Raw genomic sequence first — 15967 nt, 5'->3', positions numbered from 1 at the left:
TATTACATGATGATTATTAGTAATTGACAGCAGTTAGCATCATCGTTACAATACATAGGGGTTATGAAAACACGACGACGACTTTGTAGGAGAATGTGGCAAAATTGTGTGCACAATTGTAGATCAAAGGCTCTTGGTAAGGATCTTCCAGGCAAAACCAAGTCTTGTACGAAATGGCCATGTGTGTCAGCAGCAGACTAGTTATTTATTTTGTTTCTTTTCAGCATGTTATGAAGCGTGTACAATGTGATTTAGATGTTGCTTTATGATTTCTGCTTGTAGGACAGTCGTCCTACAATTGCAGCATAAAATAGTCAGTAATTTTTTACTGGTTAGTCCAGTTGCATCTACCTTTGATCTAGTTAGAGCCTATGCTCCTAATCGCATAGTAGAATCTTTTATGCATTATGTTTGGAAGTATTTTCTGGTGATAGGATCCAAGCTAATGCATGCAACCTGAGACCTTGGAAGTCTTCAAGAGCAACTTTGAGAGGAAGCCTGTGTATAGTATCGAGAGGATGTTTGTTATTGTATCGTACTTTGTACATGAATATTACATAAAGAATATGAAAACTTCTGGTGAGTTGATTATTATGTGTAATTGACAGCAGTTACCATCAGCGTTACAATACATAGGGGTTATGCAAGTGCAACGACGACTTTTTAGGAGAATGTGGCAAAATTGTGTGCACAATTGTAGATCAAAGACTCTTGGTTAGGATCTTCAAGGCAAAACCAAATCTTGTACCAAAATGGCCATGTGTGTCAGCGGCAGACTAGTTATTTATTTTGTTGCTTTCTCTGAGCATGTTATGAAGTGTGTACAATGTGATTTAGATGAGATGTAGTTGCTTTATGATTTCTGCTTGTAGGACAGTCTTCCTACAGTTGAAGCATAAAATAGTCAGTAAATTTTTACTGGTTAGTATCAATATAACAGTTGCATCTACCTTTGATTTAGTTATAGCCTATGCTCCTAATCGCATAGTAGAATCTTTTATGCATTATGTTTGGAAGTATTTTCTGGTGATAGGATCCAAGCTAATGCATGCAACCTGAGACCTTGGAAGTCTTCAAGAGCAAACTTTGTGAGGAAGCCTATGACCTCAACATTAAGGATTCACGAATTGCAAGGCCTCAGCATTATGTGCCTCTATTATTTCAATATTCACACACATCGATCACGTCTATAGACTCACTGCATGTCAAGATTGCTTGCATCATCCCCTCTTGGCAATCCTTTGAAATAGAGACATGGATTAGCAAATGAGCAACGTTTCCGCTCATTGCTACTATTGGCGAGAAGGTATTTCACAATAATATGTCAGAAGTGGACAAGAAGATGGCTCACACAGAGCACATAGAAGAAGAATGGGCCACATCTTAAGAAAAAATAGCAATGTACATGAATGCACAATTTAAAGGAGAAGCTACAGAGATCGGCATATATTTTTTTGAGGGGAAGACTGCAGGCAACAGGGCATCTGTTAATCTGGTTCAGGCTTATTGTTGGAAACATACATGGCTGATTTGAAGAAAATCAGAAGATATGGAAATTAGAGGCATATCCAATATGTGCTGTAGCCAATCAGTATCTGTTATAGCTGGTTGACGTATCTTCTTGTAAAACAGGTGCCTATAGTGCTTCCTTACAGAATTGAATAAGACAAGTGAATTTTAAAAATGAATTATCCACCAATTTGTATCATGAAGAGGATAATGAATACACTGCAAATGCTTAGTCCTTTTCTTCCTCAAGTAGCTTGGTATGAAGGAATCTATTCTAGAACTACAACTCAACATCGGTTGCCTTAGGTTTATCATAAATAGGTTAATGGAAGGTGGTGAGCTTTTGAGGTGCTTTCAGGGTGTGGTCTCCTGAAAGCCCTTTGGTTGACTCTGTGCAGCTCCGGGGTGGTCGTCAGAGTGGAGCATGGCCCCTTGGCGTAACTCGACTCCAGTCATCAGAAGTTTCGTGGCTTCAGACTTCTCAATTGGACCAACTTTCTGCCTTCGACCTGCTACGTTGTGCTGAACCTGGCTCAGCTAGGAAGTGGGCCCTATTCCACAGTTGGTCTGTGCTGCAGGGCAACTGGAATCAAACTTAAGGTAAGTGGTGAGAATGTGCACATTTTCAATGGAATCCGCAAACTTCTCCATTCATTGTATTATAAATGACGTGCTCAGCATCTGCATGCACCATTTCTCAAATGGGCATATTTCAATCTCCGCTCCATCTATTTCTGATTTGCCTCAGTCCATTTCTATTTTGGCTCACACACAAGTGATTCCAGATGTGCTTGCCTTTCTTGACAGTAAATTTCCATAGTACGACAGTGCATGTTGCTGAAAACATCCAACCAGTATCAAAATGTGGCTGTGTTGGAGTAATGCATTGCTCCGCTTGTTTTGGACAATTTTTTGTTGCTTTGTTCTCATTGTATGCAGACACATGTAAAAGGAGGATATCATAGGGGACTGGGATTGTCATGCAGAGGCCCAAAAAATACCTGGGTCTATCTCTGTATGATACCCATCTAACACTGCCACAAAACTCGTGAGGGGAGAGAATTGCCTATGAGGGATTGGTGCTCTACTGCTTCGCATGAGCATGAGAGCCAACAGCCTAGAAGACAAGATCCAAAAGATCTAGATTCAAAGAGATAGAGCTTTGGATTTTTCCACCCATTGAGCTCCGAATGCATGTGGGAATTTCAGCCAATCACTCCAGGAAATTCTAGAAGCTCCTCAAGCTACTTAATTAATTTATTTTGTTGTTTGCATTGCCTATGGTAGGTTTCCACATGCTCTGTTAAGGCCAAGGAATGTCGGGCAAACGCTTCGCTTTGAGCATTCATCTGTACTAATTCTGCCTATAACCTGGGCGTCTCTTATACTAACTGTCTTTCCCTTCCAGTTGGCTACAAAGGTCGTCAACTCACTTGCTTAGGCACCCATTTTCTTGTATGAAATCCAAAATGCAAACTGATCGAGATGCTTTAGTACATACCTCTTGCTCCATCTTCGGAGAACGGAAAAACCATTGGTATATGAGCTGCTGTTGGGGATGCTGGTTTTGCGGCTGATGTGTCTACGTCTCTGCTGCAGTCTATTTTACCGACCCAGTGGTTGTCTTCTTGGATTCCATAGCTATGATAGGCTTATAGTGCTCAGGTGGCGGGATTCCACAATACATCGACTTTATGACTATGTGGGAAATAAGAAATGAGTAAAGAGAGTGAACAAGTGAAAAAAGATGAATGACATGTCATTCAATAGGCTGCCCAAAATAAATTGGAAGGCGAAGGGGGGGGAGCTAGGGACGAGTGGTGGAGAGAGGGAAGCTAAGAGAGAGACTAGTGGTGGAGTGAGGGAAGCTAAGAGAGAGAATGGGGAGGCGAAGGGTGGGTGGGCTAGGGACTAGTGGAGTTAGGGAAGCTGAGAGAGTGAGGGAAGTTGAGAGTTAGTTGTGCATAATTGCCCCATTTATTGGATTGACAGCTTTAACAAAGGCCAATGAGAAAATTTTGGAATTTATGAAATTTAAAAACTCCCCTATTTAGCTTTGCCAAAGTAGAACCATTGCTAAGGCTACCTTGTAAGGGCAGGCCAAAAAGGCTCTTGGGACCTAGTGAGTGAGAATGTCATGAGATCTCACATGCATGATCTTTCAAGTGAATTGGGTGGCAATCATGCATGAGTTCAATTGGCAATATTGTTAGTTCATGGCTTAGTTGACAAGTCCTCGAGTGAATATTGATGGTGATGTTTCTACATTTCCTTAGCCTCATTGACCACATTGAGCAATTTAGCTCATTAGAAGGATTGGCAAGCATCTCACTTCTTACAATACGAAGTTGTTCCATCACAGCTATGCCTTCATCACTTTTTAGGTTGTTAGCATAGCTCCAAATTATCCATAACTTACACATTTTGGTGTGCTCCTTTGAGTACTAAAGACTTTTCATTCACAGTACCCATCTGTGCAACACTCCATTAGCCAACTTCTTAATGATAGAGTTGGCTTGCAATTAGGTAACATCATATGTGCTTCTTCTTAAACATTTTTTTTTGTGTTTTATGGCTTTGAAGCTCGTTGTGTGGTAGGTTGAGTTGTGAAAAGGTACTTGTCAATATATGCTTCTATTTCTCGGTCATTGGATCACCTGTACGTAGGAGCAACTTTTGTCCAAAGTAAGCCGTGATCGTTTGGCTCCCTCTATGTTGGAATTTTATGACAATGAAAAAGTCAAAGGATAACCTCAAGGATATTGCTGCTACTCTTAAGTAGAGTTTTCATTGCTTGGAATTCGTGGGCATAGTACTGAGTTGTTGTGATGGGATCCAATCGAATGTGGTCCCATAGTTCGTCAACGATGTACTGCCAACTCGGTGTTGTTGGGTGACTTTGCAAGTCCTGTAAACATTTAATCAAGGGAGCCCAAAGTTTTTCAACAATGAAGAAAGTCATAAAAGAGACCTAATTGCTTGACCATGGCGAATAAGTTCTTTAGACATTGTTTGTAGTCTGTTGATGTGCGCATGCAAGTGAAAACTCAATAGCCAATTCTAGACTGTAGTTCGTTGATGCGTGCATGCAAATGAGACTTACCTTGTAGTTGTCCTTTGGGTAGTCATACCGATGTTGATGATAGAACTTGTCTCACTAATACTTTCATCGTTTTGAAGAAGATGTTTTCTATGTTTAATGTGAATATCTATCTTCGATTGTTAAGTCTCACTCGATTATGTCTTGGTAGTTTGTTCGCGACGCTATGTCATATACGCATGCGTATCCATAGAACAATGTTGGAAATGCAAGCTCCTCTAAATGCTTACATCTGAAAATGCTAAGGGGTGAAAATCTCTTAGATGGTGCAACAATCATTGGCTAGTCTTTGAAGTCGACCATTTGTTAGCTTCTATACATTCTGTGCAGTAATGTATCAATTTGTGGATCATCATGAAAAGTGTTATCAATCTCTATAGGGTTAGTGGAAGCTTCTTGTTGTTCCTGTTCTTGTAAACTAGTGATATGGCCCACCACAATACAAAGTTTAGTTCTACTTTGTTTTCTTGTAAAAAGGGCTTTCAAGTAACTCATTCAAAGCCCACATTGTTAGTGGGGGATGGACCAAGCCACTAGCGTAGTTGTGCTTGTATTCGAGCTCTCTCTTTATCGCAACCATCACTATCACATTGTCAGTTAGGAAGCGTGGTAGCACACGCCGTGCTCTATCAACATCTACAAACACATTAATAACACTACGATGTAGCCCAAGTTGCCCTTCATAAGGCAACTCTCGTATTTGTGCAAATGATATTCGTATTGAAACTAATCGTTCTTCTATTTTGTTGAGAAGGGATGTGTCATTTGTTTTTGCTTTAACTTGGTCATGCTTTTCTTTGATAATGTGGGAACCTTGTTTTTACAAACTTGATTGTAGGAGAGGGAGCAAATTGTTCGTTCTTGCAATGTTACTTCATAGGGTATGAGTCTATGTGCACATAAGAACATTTTAGTTGTAGGATTTAATCTTCTTAATTTGGATTGGAAAGTGAGGGAACCACAATAGATGAATGCATGCTTCGACGAGTCTTGTATTTTCTTAGTGTACAAGGTTTGAGCTATCCTTGTTGCCCTTGTCCTCTTCCTTGGTGTTGTGGGGTGATTGTGTTTACCAAGATCTGGTCCTTGCACATGGGAATGCTTTGTGTAGCAACTCCTATTGCTACATCAGCACCCAATGGACATACAACCTCTATTTGTCTATGTAAAGTTGATGTCCTCATTTTGTATATTTTGTTGCATATCCATTTGGAGTGTCTTGTGTGGATGTTTTGTCATATAACTTTGCAACCTTCATTGTTGTTGCTAACAAACTTGTACTAGCGAGAAGTCTAGATAATTGAGCTTTAATACACTCATACTAGAAATGATTCGCAAGGATACGTTACATGTGTCACCCTTCAATACATTTGTAGAGGCATTGACCCGTAAGGATACGTTAGACGTGCCCGCCAATATGTTACAAGGGATCTCCCTTCAATACACTTGTAGTGGCATTAATTTGTAAGGATACGTTACATGTGCCACCCTCTCCAAGAGTTTTCTTCATTGTAGTCGGACCCTCTATCCTATAGAAGTAACTCCCTGGTCATCGTGTGTAGTAGAGCCTATCGAATCACCCAAGTAAGAGCTCCTGTCAATCGGTAATTATTTGCTGAGTTGTTGAAAATCCGTAATCACTACGCACAATAGAAAGGCACCTTTCAAGAAAGATCCCCATGCAAATGCCACATGGTTGTGCAGGATATCCAATGTCACGTGTACAAAATACCAGGCACCTTCCCTTCATCAATGTACATGTGGGCACGTGTTGGGACCACAATAATAGGAGAAATCAACACCTTTAAAAATACACCAAAAAATACTCCTAAAAACATAAAACACAATTTTGCTTCTTGCAAAGGAGCGGGCAAGCTAAAAAACAACCAAAGGTGGTGAAAAGCATTCCTATGCTTTGGAGTCAAATTTGAAAGGAGTGTTGTAGGCCTTTAGATCAATCATAAAATCAAAGGAGACTCAAAAACCAAAACTTGCTCCTAGGCTCCCTACCATAAATAGTGCCAACATATCTCCAATAGCAAAGTATGATTGCAAAGGAACCCAATGTCACTTGAATTAGTACAACATAGGCAACTATTGCTCATCTTTTTAGCTCATGGAATCCACAAGATCTTTCCATAATCTACAAAAATTGGGTTTCCTTTCGAGTTAACTTGTTGCAAGTTTCAACAACTTGATCAAAATCCCCGATGAATTTATGATCAAAAGTAATCACACCAATGAACAACCTCAACTGATTGAGCATCTTGGCTCTTGCATGATTTGAGAGCCTTGATCTCGGAATTTTAAATCATGATTCCATCCTTTGAGATGACATGTTCGAGTAGAATCTCAAAATGCACATAGAACATGCATGTAGTACAATTTAATCATGTATCCATTACTTGATGTAGGAGATGGGAAGGATGGAACAGGGGAGGTGAGTGCACACATGATTGAAGGATAGATAGAGAACATCAACTAACTTTAGATAAGATTTCAAATTGAGTTCTATATACATGCTCATTACAGTTAGGTCTTTGGACTTTCTAGGGTTCTCTTAGATTATATGTACTATGAGGTGTAATTTCTTATGTTATAATACCCTTGCATTGGAAGGAGAAGTTGCATTACAATATTTTTTGTTTTTTGAAATGAAATGTAAAAATGAAGAATCAATAATAATGGTAAATATTAGATAGGATGGACAATGGGTACCCGACTCTACAATAAAAATATACATAAAGTACAACTTGACTGTTACTTTCCTTTCTATAATTGGGATTTTTTCTAGCAACTTCTAAGTTGATGTCTACAATGTTTTTATATATATACCTTTGTAAGACTAGAATACATCCAATCATACAGATTTGGATTTTTGTTGTTCTAATGTCCAAAATTCTACAAAGAAAATAAAAGAGAAAACGAAAGAGAAGAGAATTGAGGTAAATTTTTTTTGTGGAAAAATAGAAGGTAGGCATACTTAGCAAGCAAAGCAACATTTATGCCAAGCATAAGTAGTTATATTGGGTTTCTGAAGACCCATGGAGTCTCTTGGGTAACCCCGTGCTTACTAAAATCCGTCAAATAAAGATAACAAAACATCAAGAAGAAAGCAAGGTGACCGCAAAAATAAACAAACAAATCAAGAAACAAAACGGAGTGGAACAAAATCTCTCTCTCTCTCTCTCATATAGGAATGAAAGAAAGAATTTATAGAATGAATTAATTATTGAAAACATAAAAAACTAAATGAACCTCTTACACTTATATACCGCTTCCTACAAAGATGCAAAATTATAATCCTAACTTGGAAAGCACATGCATACTCCATCAAACTCTTGTTGAAACTAAAAGAAAAACTGGCTATTAAACTCCCCGTCTTTTGTTTTCAACTTAGGTTCAATCATTCTAAACATGCCTAAGTTCGATACCCATAGATTAAAGACTTCATATCTAAGATTGTGCAAACTTTTTTCATTATTTTTCTTGGATTATAACTGTATTATATAGTAAAGTGACTTAGTTGCTAGATTGAGTGTAATAGACTCCTTAGTTGTACAAAGGAGAAAAAATCTATGGAGTTGGGAAGAAATGATTCCATATTTTGCCAAAGCAGAAATGTCTGAGTTAATGTGATACAACTTTATAATATGTAAACCCATATATTTAGGTTGTTTTCATTTATCATATATGTCAGCCTCTAAGCATAAGTGTCTTTGTACCTAAATTCTTAAAAGTCGAATGTCTAATACATATAAATCATCTATAAAACGTCTAACTTGGCTAAGCTTATGTAAAATGCTAGGGCAAGTATTGATAGAAATACAACATTGAGAGTAATTGTTTTTGTGAAGACTCTAGTAACTTGTTCTCATGTCAAACAATGAAGAAAGTATACTGGTTGAAATTTTGCATGAATTGACTCAGAACATGAATTGCATAAGCCCTTATAGACATGAAATAGTTCATGCTTTCAATAAACTATCTATAATACATGGACGTGTATTAATTAGATTGTCATAAGCTAGCAACTTGAGATTTGACTCCATTAGACTTGGGAGTGGCTTAGAATATTACAAAAGTGAATTTGTTGGAAAACTTTTTGAGTGTCTTTTCTAGAGTTTAAAACCTAATGCCAAGCTCATCTCTCTATATTTTTATGCTAAGAAATTAACAAGGCTTGTGCATCTCTTTCATATCAAAATTATGAGAAATAATGAGATTAACTTTGACTTTAAAAATAAGAACCTATAATTATTAAAACATCAACAATAAGCAATGTGTTGTGTTATTTTCATGATGTAAAGTGTAGGACTTAAATCGAATAGCCGAAATCCCATACTAATAAAATGACTATGAATTTTGGCAGCTCATAGTATGTGTCTTGAACCATGAAGGGATTTTTTGCAATTGTAAAATTTTCTTAAAATATCATTTTCTAACAAACTTTTGATTATGTCTTCATCTAAATAACTTTCAAGAAAAGCATTGTTAACATCTATAAGGTATTGGCCAATCAAAATACAAAGCTAAAGCAATAAGTGTTTTCATCTTTTTCTTTTTGTAACTGATGTAAACGTTCTACCATAATTTGTTCCATATCCATGTGCATAACATTTAGGAATTAATTAGCCTTTGTATTTGCATTTGATCCATCTAAGATTGCTTTAAATCTATAATCTTATTTATATTCAAAGGATTTGTTTCTTTCTTTAAAATGATTGACGATACACTCATGTATAAATGCTTCTTTTGGAGTAATACACTCATGTATAAATTATTTTAGAGATTCTAATCATCATATAAAATTGCTATTGTATAAGCCTTTGTCTAGAAACATATTGATATCTTCTTCTTATATAGCATGCTTTTGGATGGTCTTAAAATTACTTTTCTCTTTCTTTCAATACCTCCATTCTATTGAGGAGTTTACCTACAAGGGAATTGTCTTTTGACGTTGTGATGCTTATTAAATGAATTAAAAACATATCATTTGTGTTCTCCATCATCACATTTAAAAATGTATACATTAATGGATTTCTCAACAAGAGATTTCAACTCTTTGCAAGTATTCAATGCATTTAATTTTTGTTTAAGAAAATAAATGCAAGTTTTTGCAATAATTCTTTCTAAGAGCGCAAAATTGTAATTCTCCATTTAATAATTGTAGAAGCATAATCCCATATGTTTGATTGATGATTGAATAATATATGTATTCTAGAGCATCAGCTAGAAATGGTTGTGGTCCTTCTTTACTCTAACAACAATAAGATTCATAAACATGCTTTTGAAAGTAAACTGGTGGAAGGCAGGAATATCTAGTGATAACTTTCTAAATTTTATAAAATTTTAAATGTTCAAATATTTATGCCATAGAGTTCTCAAATAAGCATCTTCATTTTGATGATTACAACTAGTCCTTTTTGGCCATTTTGTTAATCAACTCTATAACTATGCAACCGAATTTGTTGAAGACAACTTCCATGTCTAATTATTCACTAATAATGGATGTTGTCATGTCTCATTAAAAAAGTACATCCTCGTATATTGTGTTCTTTTCTATGTAGCTTTAATGTGGTTCATATGTTTCCACTCATAAAACATTTTCATTGGCATTCTTGTCGGCATATGAATCAAAGCACCATATAGATTCATCATTGTTTGTCATTGTAATTTATAATGAATGCTTACCATGTATCAATTAAATTAACAGCTAGTCCTGCTTTTCATCCTAATTAGGTTGCTCTTCTTGTACTTCTTTTTAGTTTGGTCTATTGTCAATCATGTTGTTCACGCTTTCTTATCTCAAATAAATGGAATTATGAGATATGGGTGAGATTGGTCAAGTATTAAACCTACTTTTTCATCCCACTCAATCTGCTATTCTTTCACTCCATTTGCTTTGTCTAGTGCCTATGGTTGTCTTCTCTCATCCTGTGTCACTATATCCCATAATATCTTTGGTTTAAAGATATTGACAAGTTTGTTCCTATATCCCATAATATCTTTGCTCTAGTCTAAGAAGGTGATCTTATCATGAATTTTTCAATAACAGTAATACCCATACTTACAATGAAACAAACATTTGAAAATTTCCTCTTTCACGTATTGATGATGATAGGGAATTCCAAATTGAAAATAGATTAAACACATGATTAATTGTATAGTACGCAAATTTGGGGCAATTATTAGTTTTGGTGTTGATGGATAAAAATATCTCAAATACTTGCATGACTTGCCTTTTTGGTGGGTGACTTGCTCTAACCCAATCACTAAAGCTAGATTTGGTTTTGTTAACATCACAAGATCAGAAAGAAAATCAAGCTTTAGTTTAGACTTGAGGATACTACACCATGTATGAATGACTTGCCCTAACCCAGTAAATAAACCTAGTTTTGGTTATGTTAACATCACAAGATGAGGCTTGGATTGGGTTAGATTTGATTAAAACATGGATTAAGATAATTAAAACTAATTTGATTGACATTGGTTGAGTTATGCTAGACCTATAGCGTGCTATGTGTACAATTAGGCCGCATGGGCAAAGCCTAGCTTAGCAAGCACCTCTCTCCCTTCTTGGAAGGGAGTCTCAATGGATCTAGGAGTAAGGGCATGATAGCCCTTATATTCCAAGGCCTTCAAGGACAATTTTTGTATGTCGAACTAAGTCTATAGCCATTTGTCCTTCCAACACCTATTGCCATGTGTCCTTCCAATAGCTATCTCGTCCAAGGTTAGCACCATCTCCATTTGTGTCTAGAGGGTGAAGCCTACACCAACCCCACGATCCCCCACATAGGCCAAACTTCATCCCATCACATCACCTTGAGGATAGCTAGCCACCGCCACTCATATGGAAAATATGGACCAATTGCACCATTTTCCATTTAGACCTAACTTGTCATAGATATAAGAGCTTCTAGATCCATCAAGAGACATGACGCCATAAAGAGCACATGAGCCAACCATCATAGGCCATCAATCCTCCTCACCATAATTTGTGTTGCAATTTCCCATAGTCCACTAACTGTCAATCGCCATGCATCATCACATCTTGGGTGGGATTTGATCCAACCAAACCCATTGTTAGACTCTATTATCTACAAGTGGGAGCCATAATGGCTCTGATACTATGTTGGCACATCTAGGGTGTCACGCATACAAGATTAATCACATGGGCAAAGCCTCACCTACCCATGCAACATCTCCCCCTTGCTTTTCTAAAAGGGGACCCTAAGGGGCTAGAAGAGAGGACGTTATAGCCCTTATACTCAAGGCCTTATACGCTAATGTTTTGCATGTAGGACTAAGTTCCTTTCCATTGTCCTTTGAGCACCAATGTAAGGACCATCTTCATATTGGAAAGGTCGCCTCCCCTCTGTAAGCCCCAAAATGAGGAGAACGTGGGGGAGGAAGACCTAGGGCATATGCCTGAGAAGAGAGAAGAAAGGACAAGGCTACTTGGTTGCTAGGCAAGATCTGCAAGAGCGTAAGGCGCAGCGGGGACCTGAGATAAGAGACAATGAGATGGCACTGACATTAGCATGGCGTACGGATTTGTACAGAGGCTGGACGAAGCCTATAGGGCTAGATCAGATTCGAGATAGAGGCGAACACATGGCAAGATCATGGGCAAGTGTACGGCCTGCAATAGAGCCTCTAATGGCACAATTAGGGTAAACCATGAGCTGGTAGAAGGACAGGGGTGCAAGGCGTCCTAGAGCCCAGGTTGTGCACCAAAGGGAGGGGCTGCAAGTGATTAGCACCTTGCCTTTTTAAAAGCACAGGCATGCCAGTCGACTGGCCAACCAAGTCAACCAGCGCACTGCCCCATAAGGGCAGCCCACAACCCCATATAGGGGGAGTTGAGGTCAGTTGGAGGGTCTGCTGGGTTGACCAACAAGGCATCACGCTGGCGCACATAAGGGGGGCTACTAGCCCCTATAAAAGGGCTCCCTTGTGGGGCATTCATGCATCCAACAAGCGAGCACTTTGGGAAGTAGCAAGAGCAACAAAAGACTCATCCTCAGGCCTACATTTAGAAGGTAGAGGAGTCCCAGAGGTGCTATAGACTGAGCTCATATAGGGCTCGAACCTAGGTTGTCTTCTAAGGCAACAAGGTGCAGAGGTCTTTGGTGTAATGAAAGGTTCCTTTCATATATCCATGGAATTTGGGCTATGGGATTTAGGCAACGTTGGTGAAGCCGATCTTGAGCTACTTATGGATTGACCCCCGTGAGGCAAATAACCACATGATGTGTTTGTGGCAATTTGCAGCCTAAACCTGTGACCATTTGGGATATCTGGGGCTCAAACTCCTTGAGGTTGTACTGTACTCCTTCCATGGCTGCAACCGTTGAAGTAAATCATGAAGCCTAATCACCTCTAATCACTGGTTACCTTGCATTCTATGACTGTACTTTGTGGATGTTAAATGCCCCCCTTGTTGTCTACCCTTGGATCAACTACATTGAAGGAGGTGTGTGGAGAGGACCATCTGGAAGACTGCATAGCGGGCCAGTTGGTGTGGAGTGAGACAAGTCACGTATGAGCAAAACTTCCAAAAATGGGTGGTGTGCATGTCTTTGTACATGCAGATGTGGTGGCCATAGAGATTGCAGATGCGGAGGTAGAGGCGGAGGTCCTAAAACTAAGTGGGACCGATGTGAGGGTTGAAGACAATTTAATTGATGAGATTGTGGAGGCAGTCATCAATGGGTCTCAACTGTGGGCAAGGAGATTGCAGAGGAGTAAGAGGAGAAGGCGGTTGAAGTGGACCACAGCAACAATGGATAGATCAAGTACCGAGCCATACTTGTCATTGAAGGACTGGAGGCAGAAGCAAAATATTGTGTCATCTCTTTTGGGGAGTTGTACTTGGGAAAATTGTACAACATGTTGGGGTCCACAGTTGCTGGAGCTCGCAGAATTTGGCCCAAGTCCATCGATGTGCCATGGCCATGTACAAGGGTGGATCCGGCGATCGACACAGGCACTGCAGTAGTAATGCCAAAATTGCTCCTTTTTGAGGAAGGGAATGTGCTAGGAAGGTTGTAGACCAGCGTCAGCATCGGTCAAGGGAACTGTAGCATTGGGGGTGAGGTAGTAACCTCCTCTTGTGCACTTTGGATGGTCGTATCGCCAATCATTGAAGGACTTGGTGATGAACTATGTGAGGGGGTGCACCTCCACGATTTTGCAGAGGTGGAGGTGGGAGCCTTCAAGCTACTACTTCCAATGGTGCATGAGGGCACTATCCAATAGTTCTTGGAACGACTGCAAGTCAGGTCTCCATTGTACATTTTGGGCAAGGAGGAGGGAGGAGTTTGAGGAACCTTCATCATCTTCAATCGGCATTGGTTCCTCCTCCACTGTCTCTGTGGGCGTCATATTGATGGGCATATATACAAAATTGGCTACCTTAAGCAATGTATTGCGGGCCTCTTCTAGGAGGTTGATTGGAGCAATAGTCGAGATGGACGGGGAGCTCCTGTGCTATGTAGTGGTGGTGTTAGAGGCATTGGAAGAGTACTCAGGCAGATTGGTGTGAGGAAGGGGGGGCGGCAGGGGTTGGGTGGCTATAGAAGTTCAGTAAGGGGGGGGTACAGTTAAATATTGTAATGGCTTCTTGGCCTTCCTCCTCAGCTACTTCCTCAGGATATGCTACATGGATTGTTTCAAAATTTCTCACTAAGGACTCAATGAGTCTAGGAGAGCTCGTAGCACCCGGTTAAAGAGGATTATTATGTTGAGGGGATCGTAGTAAGCAATGGATTGGTAAGCCATGAGATGCCCTTGCATTTGTATTGCAGAGGCTTGGTCATAGGTCTGCATTCAATTAATGTCATCTTGCAACTTTATATGGGGTGCAGACCCACAGGCTGCTGAGCTCCTTGGGCTTCGCTAATTGCATCACACCATCGTCCGTAGGATAACTTGTGGATCCATGATGACACAACACCATGCCTGGAAATTAAGCAAAATGGGATGGGTGGCAAGAGTTTGGAGGTCAGAGGGGCAAGATGGTTGAAGGTCTAATGAGAAATAAGACATGGCGAGAATGGGGCAGCAATGATCGAGATTATGGTGGAGGATGGTTTGGAGGGTGTTAAGAGGGAGTGGGACAGTGAGGTCGAGGTGGAAAATGAGATTTTGTGCACGGATTACCTTGAAGCATTTGGAGTGTTTGGGGGATAGTGCATGGGGCAAGTGTGTAGGTGGTTAATTGTGCGGAGACCTCCCTATACATCCGAAATTCTTACTGCTCCTGGTCTTCCAACCCTGAGTCTTTTGGGTGGTCGGGAGTATGCAGCCACTCGTTCTATTCCTGCAGGGACATGGTCAGTGTGCTCGTTACTATGCAAGGAGATCCCGCAATGTCTGGATCTAGCATTCGTAGTCTTCCTGAGTCCGTATGTGATGTGACTCTACTTGCGCCTTTTGCTCTATTGCCATTCGAAGGCCTATTGTCGGCCTTGTCCCCATGAGTGTTTGGACTAGGGATTCGCTTGCGGCAGTAAGCTCATCCTTGAGATTGGTGATTGACAGCTCTAGCTCCTAAGCTTTTGTGTGGTACTCCTCTGCTCAATCTAGGGCCATTTACCCTGTGGCTTGGGCAGCGACCATTAGGTCATGCATGGAGAGGTGTGCCTGGAGGAGAGTTGTGAGGCCTATTCTTGCCACCTCTGGAGAATTGTTCATGCCACTTGTGGGAGTTGTGCCATTGCCTCGAATAAATTCTACTCCATTTGGTCGGCACGAGAGAGTTGCTCTGCTGTCATGTGGCTATAACCACTTGGTGCTCGATAATGGGGTGCGCTGCAAAACTAAATGGCCTCTATGAGGCTTGCGATGGAGAGGAGGAGGAGCCAGTGATGAAGGAGGTGGTGTCTTCAGGATGGGCTGTGGTGAAGGCTGAGACCTCAAGTGCAAGAGGGGTTGCTGGGATAGCTTGAGCTCCTGGGTGGAGGCTAATCATGACTATCTCATCTCCCAAAGGGTCATCCACCAAGATGGGCTCGTGTTGTACACTTTTGCCCTTGTCTTGAGGATTTGATTACTCGAGGCATAATTGATGGCATAGGAATATCTATAGTAATTGGCAATCCAAGGGGCTCTCGATCATGAGGAGTCACTCATAGGGCCCTAGGGGATCATAGCACTTTAGCACGCTTACCTCATACTGTGCAAGCAATTGACGTGGGTCCGGTTGTGTGGGACAACTAGCCGGAGAGGTTTTGTGGGCTCTGTTCCTACTTGTTTTGTCTTGACCTTGGCTTCTTCTTATTCTACTGGTACCAGTCCCGTGGCGGCTGACTTTTTAGCCAACCCATAAGCGGATGCTATTGTAGTATA

General features: G+C 40.2%; 1 protein-coding gene across 1 annotated transcript in view; it reads left to right on the top strand.

Annotated features, from left to right (window-relative positions):
* RLP4 (receptor like protein 4) overlaps positions 1-2407 on the top strand; it is a 58771-nt gene extending 56364 nt beyond the window's left edge. The window contains exon 10 of the transcript XR_015541176.1: positions 1908-2407. The gene's annotated coding sequence lies outside the window, so the exon portion shown is untranslated. The remainder of the gene's footprint in view (positions 1-1907) is intronic.
* The last annotated feature ends 13560 nt before the right edge of the window (positions 2408-15967 follow it).

The sequence above is a fragment of the Dipteris shenzhenensis genome, chromosome 6 (genome assembly GCF_047967505.1).
Source record: "Dipteris shenzhenensis isolate YYH24624 ecotype China chromosome 6, Dip_SZ_1.0, whole genome shotgun sequence".
Taxonomy (NCBI): Eukaryota; Viridiplantae; Streptophyta; class Polypodiopsida; order Gleicheniales; family Dipteridaceae; genus Dipteris; species Dipteris shenzhenensis.
The sequence above is the reverse complement of the archived record's forward strand: the minus strand, read 5'-3'. Positions and strand labels throughout refer to the sequence as shown.